Genomic DNA, 9,253 nt, shown 5'->3' on the forward strand with positions numbered 1-9,253 from the left:
ATAATCCTCGATCAGTAATGAACGAGGTATGTTCTTGGTCTGGTTCATACATCGGGATTTGATTGTATCCCGAGTACGCATCCATGAAGCTTAAAAGTGCGTGACCTGCAGTGGCATCGACAAGCTGGTCAATGCTAGGAAGAGGAAAGCTGTCTTTGGGACAGGCTTTGTTCAGATCTGTAAAGTCAACGCATGTACGCCATGAGCCATTGGGCTTTGGCACGAGTACTGGGTTAGCTAACCAGTCGGGGTAAAATGACTCCCGTATAAAGCCGCAGGCAAGGAGGCGGTCAACTTCTTCTTTCAGCGCTTGGTACCTCGCGGGGTCCATTTTGCGGCGCTTTTGTCGGACACCTCGCACTTCTGGGTCAATGTTCAAGCGATGACACATGACCTGTGGAGATATCCCGACCATATCTGAATGTTTCCAGGCAAAAATGTCAAGATTTTGTTTTAGAAAAGTCGTCAAGTGTTCTCGCAACTGTATATTTAATCTAGAACCAATCTTTAAAACCTTGTTATTATCTATAGGATCTATAGGTACCTCGATTGTGTCTTCCGCGGCTTGGGCTGCGGCGGTGTGATCAAGGATTCTTGGATCCAAGTCTGGTTTGTCCATGTGCGGTACCTCCTCGATCCTGAGGATCTCCTGGCGAGGTGGTGGTGCATTCAAAAGGTGAATAACATTCACTGTCCTTTTTTCTGCGAGCTTGACAGCTGCATTGTAACATTCTCGAGAGTCAGATTGGACTCCCCTCACCGATCCTACTCCAGAGGGAGTGGGGAACTTCATCGTTAGATGATAGATCGAGGTTATGATCTTCATCTCCTTCAGAATTGGTCGACCAATCACGGCGTTATATGCTGAGTATTGGTCGATTACTGCGAAATCGGCCATCGACTTGGCAGTTATTGGGGCAGTCCCCAAAGTGATTGGGAGTTTGATCATTCCTTTGATTGTTATGACATCTCCCGAGAAGCCATAGATGCTTGATGTCATAGGCCGCAAATCCTTTTCTTGTAACCCCATTTGCTTGAAGGCTTGGAAGTTCAGTAAATTCACCGAACTTCCATTGTCGACCAATATGCGATGGACGTTGTCTCCACCGATATTGGCGACTATCACGAGTGCGTCAGAGTGCGGGTGGTGGACCCATCTCGCATCGCTCTCCATAAAGACAATGTCCTCGCATACCTTCTTGAAGAGCTTCTCTGGCCGGTCACCAAGATTGTTCACATTGGTTAACGGCCTCTCCTTGGCTTCTCTAGCATACCTTTCTTGTGACTTACGAGAGTCGCCTGCGATATGCGGTCCTCCGATTATAGTTAAGATGTTGCGAGGCGCTCTCGAGCCACTCGCGTTCTGACTATCTCCTTTGCCATCCGCTTGGGGATGTCCCTCCTCGCTTCTCTTATACTTGTCGAACTTTCCTCTTCTGATCAGTTCCTCTATCTCGTCCTGCAAGACCCAACACTCAAGGGTAGTGTGACCAATGTCTTTGTGGTACTTACAAAACTTTTTGGGATCTCTTCGGTCGCGATTTCCCCTGATGGGGGGCGGCTTCTTGAAGACGCCGTTCCTTTCCTCAATCGCATAGATATGGTCTCGAGGTACGGCCAGTTCGGTATAATTGACGAAGCGAGGTCCCCCTTTCCTTTTCGGCGAGGACTCCTTCTTTGGGGGTGACTTAGCCAACTTCGGGCTCCGCGGTCTGCACGGACTGCGTCTTCTTGGGCTTCGACCCCTGGAATTTTTCCCTCGCGGACTGTGAGACCGCGACCGCGGTATGGGTGATCGTCGCTTGTTCTTGCCCTTCTCTAACTCTGCCAAGGAATTCTCGATTCTCTTATGAGGTTCGGCCATGGCGAAGAACTCTACCAAGGATTCTGGCCTTCGGGCCTGTAGCTCTTTCCAGAAGTCGGTTCTTGGCAAGATACCTGTTATTAGCATGCAAACAAGCGAAGACTCGGGGGCCTTCTCGACCTTTGTTACTTCGGCGTTAAAACGCTTGAAATAATTTTGCAAAGACTCACCAGGCTCTTGTTTGATGTTGGCCAAAGTCGTATAGGGTGGCCTATACGTCATCGTGGCCTGGAAATGTGTGAGGAATAAATCGACGAAGTTTTCCCACGTCGATATCGATGCCTCGGGTAATTGGGTGAACCAATCATGGGCATTCTCCTCGAGTGTGGCCGCGAGAATGCGACACTTCGCAAGTTGCGGTACCTGGTCCACTTCCATTATAGTGTTAAACTTTTCTAGGTAATCTAACGGGTTAGAAGTACCTTTATATTTGAGGGATTCGGATAAACGAAACCCTTTTGGAAGTTGGGCCTGCCGCACTTCTGCGGTAAAAGGCGAGGTGCCGTGCAGCTTGTATATGGGCTTACGCTGCTGCTCGAGCATCTTCAAGGCTTGCAGAAGCATGCTTTGATCGATTCCTCCTGCCGCAGGGGTTGGAGTCGCTACGACTGCGGGGCTCGCAACCACTGCGGCGAGGTTCGAGGGGATATTAATCCCAGTGGTCGCGATCGGCGCGATAGGCGGGTTGTTAACTGTATTGACACCCTGATCGCCCGTATGGGGATCATGGAGCGTCTCAGTGTTATGCGGGCCGCGGGAGCGTGCCCTAAAGACTGCGTTGAGGTGATCACGCAGATCACCTCGGTGTACACGATAATGTCCTCCCTGCTGTGTCTGTACAGAGCCAGACCTCGTATACCTGCTCGGAGTGCGGCCATGCGAGGATGAAGAGGCCGACTCTGCGTCGTTATCTCGAGGTGGACGACTGCGAGGGTTGCGGCGCTCAGGATCCTCGTCGATTTGTGCGCTCTGGTTAGGCAACCTTGCAGATTGATCTCTTGACGTCGGGTGATTTAAATCCAGAACTTCAGGATCAGTTCTTCGTTCCCTGCGTACACGGTTAGTTTGACGTCTGGAAACTGTTACCTGAGGGTTTTCATTGCGAATGGCAGGAACTCGAGGAGGGCGTCGAGCTCGGCTCTGTCCATCTACCTCGGCTTGTAGTGCTCGCAGCTGATCCTGGATTGCAGCATATTGATCGGTCGTGAGCTGGACCACTCCTTCGGACACTACCGCCGGGGTGACGGGGGGAAAGTGCATGGTTGCTGGTGGTGTGGACGTGTCTCCGACTTGAGGGCCAGTTGTTTCTGGGAATAGGTTGAGAGGTCTGATGTTGCTCCTCCCTACTCCGTCGTTGATGACGTCTACAGGTGGCACTCCAGCTCCAGGCAATGGTACGCTCATCATTCCAATATTAATGGATCCGTTGTTAGCTCCGTTAACGTGATTTCCAGCCATGATGAGTGGTGTTCTTTGAAGTGAATAAAATCTTACAGTCGAATTCCCACAGACGGCGCCAAATGTTGTCGAGCAAATTTCGCAACACCAAAAAGTATAATTTAATTGATAAAAAGGAGAATTATTTGAGAAATGACAAGTGCGAGTATTCAACCTAAAATGGCGAGTACTCGACTGGGAATGCAAGAACAAACAACAAGGCTGGAAAAAGTAAACAAGACGATGAATTATAGTGGTTCAGTCAGATTTTGTTCTGCTTAGTCCACTGTAGCAAGGGATTCGTCGGTGCATTTTCATGGTGGATCACCCCTTTATATACAAAGTAGGTGTCCAATCGGTTACATGAGGATCACATTCATTGTTAATCCATTATTTACACATTGAATTGCAATAACTAAACTCAAACAACGTTAACATTAATAAATGTGTGACAGTTACTAAATTCATCAACGTATGCGTCTTCCGCATCTGCGAGTTGACCGTTCATGTTCCGTTTGTTGAGCTCGCAGGATCGCCAGTACGTATGGAACGTCTGCGTCCTTTAGGTAATCGCCCTTTGTAGACGTCGCATGTTGGAGCTAGTAAATTCTGGACATGCGAACTTATATTGGTCTGTCAGGGCTATTAGGTCGTTGGGACCAAATTGCACCATAGGGGATTGGTCTCTATACTTGTCGCGGAGATATAGAAGGGACACTCGCACATGTTCTGACATATGCGAGTTGGATCTACCCTGCATGATGAGAATTATGGTTACGCGGTGCGACTGAAGTCACACTTACAGTATCTCGCTGTTTTTATCCTGAGCGAGGTCTAAACTTCGAGAAGTCTCTCATGGACATTCAGCCTTCATTGAAAATCTGAATACACGTGTCCTTTAAAGAGGGGTCTGGTCTCGAGTTTCTAAGTGAGAGAAATCTCACTACAACACTTAGGCTCAACTCAAGAGTACTATTCATGTTCTTTGATTTATTAGTTAGGCCTACTTTTAAGTCAGGGTGATACGTATATTTTGGGAACATGATAGTATGATTGAGTGGGACTGCTGAACATAAATATGGAATCTATAGCTTCTACTGGTGTATAGAAGTCAAGTGATGATTCCCTTCGAGCTTAGCAAATAGAAGTAAATGGATGAGCTCTTGTTTAACTGACTAATTATTAGATCACTAAACACCATTTACAGGTAGCTAAGTGTTTTAAGGAGCAAAATACATTGAGGGGTGAGAACAGTAAAGAAATCCCATCTCGATGTAGATCATCTATATAGAGGATCTTTAAATCACAATAAGATTATAACAATGGTTAAATGAGATAGCATAGTGATATCGTGGAACATATAATATGCTCTATATAAGTCTGAGAGTGCAATTCTAAGTTCTAAGAGTGGATTCAACGAAGAATTAATAAGTAGGAATTTACTTGGTAAATTTGGTTCAGTTATTGGAAGCTCAGCATATAGATCCATGGTCCCCATTCTAGTTGAGAACATTCTGCTTGTAAGACTCATTAATTGATTCGTGATTGATCAATTATAATTCTAAAGTTGGACAATGTCTAATTTTATGAATTTTCACTAAGCAGGGGTGAAATTGTAAAGAAAAGAGATTCTAGGTTTATTTATTTATTAATGGACTTTATATGTCTAGTTAATAATTAAATTAAATGATAATATTATTTAATAATCTATTTTAGTTATTAAATAATAAGTTTTGGCATTTAAAGGTTAGAATTGGAAAATTGGCGTTTTTGAGAAAATAGAGATAAAATTTGTTAAAACTGTAAAATCAAGTGGGGCCCATAAACTACATCATGGCCGGCCACTATTTGTGGGATTTCAAATTAATTTTTTATTATTTTAATGCCAAATAATTCCTAACCTAAACCTAGTAGTTGCCTATAAATAGAAAGTGATGGCTCAGTCAAAATATATGCTTTTTATTAATCTTCTGACAGAAATTTCTCTCTTCAGAAAAACTGAGCCTTCTCTAGTTTCTATACCTGGCCGAAACCCTATTCTTTTTTCTCTCTTCCTAAATTTCGACCCTAGTGAAAGAGTAAGTGCCCACACACAGCAAGCAGTAATTCAATCATAGATTGGAAGACTGCGAAGGATCAAACTTGAAAAAGAAGGACATTCGGGCTCAGATCTTGATTATACTCTGCTACAGAAAGGATACAAGGGTTAGAGATCTGAGTGGAAGGAGACATTAATTCCGCTGCATCAATGTAAGGTTTTCTTAACTTTATATGTGTTTAATTAATCGTTTTAGAAAGTTCATATTTAGGGTGTTTAACAACATACTTGTGAGTAGATCTAAGATCCTGGTAAAATAAATTCCAACAACTGGTCTCATAGACATGGTAATTGATTTACTTGCATGAAATTTGGACTTTAAAACGATTGTTTGTTATTTGGATGGTTTCATGTTTTATTGAGTGTTATATGATGATTGATTGATATTTGTGAATTTTCGTGAAAAATAATTGAAATTTTGTTTCTAGAATTATTTTTATTGCATAGTATGGAAAAAATTAAGCAAGTTACTTTTTTATAGAACTCAATTTCGATTTAATTTGAATTAGTTATGATATTTTGAAGATTCGAAAAAAGATAAGGTGGATGTGCACCTTCACGCGCGCGCGGATTCAGACAGCAACGACCGAGCTTGCTGTCTGAATCCCTCATGCGCGTGCGGATCACTTGTCTGATCCCCCCTACGCGCGCGCAAATGCTGCCAGCTCCCCTGTCCGCCGAGGTTTCTCGGCCCAAGCACCCATCTTGCGCGCGCGAACAGTATGCTTGGCATACTGTTCGTACAGCTCCCAAATTTTTCGTTTTTCTTCGTTTTTTCATGCTTTTTCATGGATTTAAGTTCCGATTTTTTGTGTAGTTTTGTATTTATATATTTATTATTCCTAATTCAATTCTAATTATCATAATTAATTTTTTTAATATTTTTTTTTTATTTTAATTAATGATATTTGTGTAATTTGAATTTGAAATTAGTAAATATCTATCTTTTTGCTTAATTATCTATCTTATTTTTAAATTTGATTATATCTTATCTTTTTTTAAATTTAAGGTCAGATATTAAATTTTTTAAATTAATTTTTTTTTAAATATTTTGACCTTATTTAAATTTAAAATAAGATAACTATAATCATGTAATTTTAAATAGATGTAAGATATTTTGCTAACTTTTAAATTTTGTTATTTTATTTATCTAAATTAAATTTAAAATCTGAAAAAGATATTTAATTTTTTTTTAATTTTTATTTAATTTCATTTATAAAATAACATTTAATTTTTAAAAGTAGTTTGCAAATTTTGAAATGATATTTAGGTTAGTTAAAACCTAATTTTTTAAAATTGTAGGTTTAATTTTAAATATTTTTTTTAAAATAATTTCGAAATTTAAATTTTATTTTTTTATTTTTTATTTTTTATTTTCGAAAAATAAATTAATATTATTATTTATTTTATTTTTCAAAATTAAATATTTTTTTATTTCGAAACTAATTTATTTAAAATTAAATAAATCCTACTTCCAACTATCCAGCTAACCTTGTTGCAGGAGTATGTGGTTTTAGCTTGTGTGTAAGTTTTCAAAACCTATTATTACTTGATTGCAAATAGCCATGGTTAACTTGTTGAGAGATCCAATGATCTGATTTTAACTCATGGCTCCCTTGGTCAAGTTAATAATTTGTAACAGGTAAATTTTACAATCTTCTTTCATCTGTGTATGACCTAGCAACATGATAGGATCCATCCAAGTGTGTACCTGTGTGAGCCTATGTGTTTATTTTATTATATATATGCATATAGGTTGTTGCTAAATAAAATGTCACATTATGATAGATTTTATTTAGGTCCATTTAGTTACTGAACCTATTCAATTAATAACAGTTATTTATTTTAAGTTTAAATTCCTCTCTTTTGGACCTTGTGTGAGAGTTGGGAGCCATAGAAGTGGGTACGACATACTGAACCCAGCACCCCCTCACATGAACTACCCCAATTGTGAAGGCCCATTTGCCTGATTTGAATAATCGTATCTTGGGTTAATTATATTAGTTTGACCTAATAAAATTGAATTAGCAACATAATTAACTTTTAAAATATATGAAATTTATTTTCATTTTAATATTTTAAAGTTAATTTTAAGAAAAACACTTTTAGTTTTAGATATTATTTCTAGACAAACTATTTGTATTTTTCTTGTATTTAATTAAATATAGAATTTTAACTAACTAGATTCTTTCTGGAACTTATTTAATTAAATATTCCTATTTAAGTTATAAATTAGTTGTATCAACTGATTTTTCTTATCTAACTTAAATTTGAATATTTTATTTAAATTTTAAATTAAGTTGAGGAATCCTAGGCATTAGTTATTAAAGATTCTTAAGATATTTTTTTTAAGTTAATATCTTTTCGAATATTAACTTAAAATAGAATATTTTAGATATTTTTTAAGTTAATATCTTTTCGAATATTAACTTAAAATGAAATATTTTAGATATTTTTTAAGTTAATATCTTTTCGAATATTAACTTAAAATGGAATATTTTCAAATTAAGTGGTTATAACTCAATTTTTGATATTTAATTAAATCTAAATTTGAAATTATTTAAGTTTTAGATATTTTCTATACAACTTTAGATATTTTTCAAATTTTTGTTGAAAAGATACTTAGTCAAATAAGATATTTTCTAGATAGTTATTTCTAGACTACTTATTATTTCTAATATTTAAATAGGAAAATTTTATACATTGTGAAATTAATTATTTAAATAATTAATTTTGGTACAATTTTATTTAAGTATATTTTTTCCTAGTATTAAACTAGAAATTAATAATTAAGCCTTCTCTACACTTAATTATTTATTTCTTGAATTTAATACATTTAATTAAATTGAAAAATTTAAATATCTAAGTTGATTTTCATGATGATACTTAAATATTTATTTTTCATGACACTTAATTAAATAGAAAATTATTTTTAGGTTGAAATTTAATTTTTCAACTTAAATTTAAATAATTTTCAATATATATTTTTCTTTATTTTATTAATCAATTTCAAAATTTGCATTTTAATTATGCAATATTTTTGAATTTTTTATCTTGAAAAATAGATTGAGTTGTAAATTAATTATTTATTTTAATTAATTCTTGGGCCAACTTAAATCAATGATTTTTTCATATATTGATTAATTTAAAATAAAAGAAATTTAAAATATATATATATTATTAGAAATTATATTAACTAGTCAAAAGAAAATCTAGATAGGTGATATTTTTGCTTGAAGTATTTCTTTTCTAATTTTTATTATTTTCGAAAAATTGTATAGTTATTATACTTTATTTTTCGAATACAATAAATATATTCTCAAGGAAATTTTTAAGTTGCTAATTAATCTAATTTAATTCAACTTAAATTAATTTCCTTAATATTTATATTTAAGATTATAAATAAGATGGAAATAATTAATTTTATTTCAAATCACCATCTAAGTATAATTTTATAAATATTGTATTAAATTCTTATTTTGAATTTTAATTCTAAATTCGAATTTAATGAATATATTTATTAGAATAATAAAGAAAATACATTTTAAAGAATGAGTTTTATTATTATTAAGATATTCGATCTCTATTGTTGGTTTTACATCGCGTTTGTTTTAGTGAGTAATCCTCCCTAATGGAGGAACGTTCATTAGCAATTTCGCACCGTTTAATCTCGAAAGATAAGTAGTTTGTAAGTGTTTTATATGGTATAGATCACCCTAATGGTGGCGACCATATTTGACTTGCAAATTGCGAAACAATGGTAGAAGCTCATAAGATAGAATAGCCTTGACTCTCGCCTAAACGGGACAACGCTGGATTCTAATCTTGATCGAATAAAAGGTTGCTAGAATGTT

The sequence above is a fragment of the Cannabis sativa genome, chromosome 2, assembly GCF_029168945.1.
Source record: "Cannabis sativa cultivar Pink pepper isolate KNU-18-1 chromosome 2, ASM2916894v1, whole genome shotgun sequence".
Classification (NCBI taxonomy): domain Eukaryota; kingdom Viridiplantae; phylum Streptophyta; class Magnoliopsida; order Rosales; family Cannabaceae; genus Cannabis; species Cannabis sativa.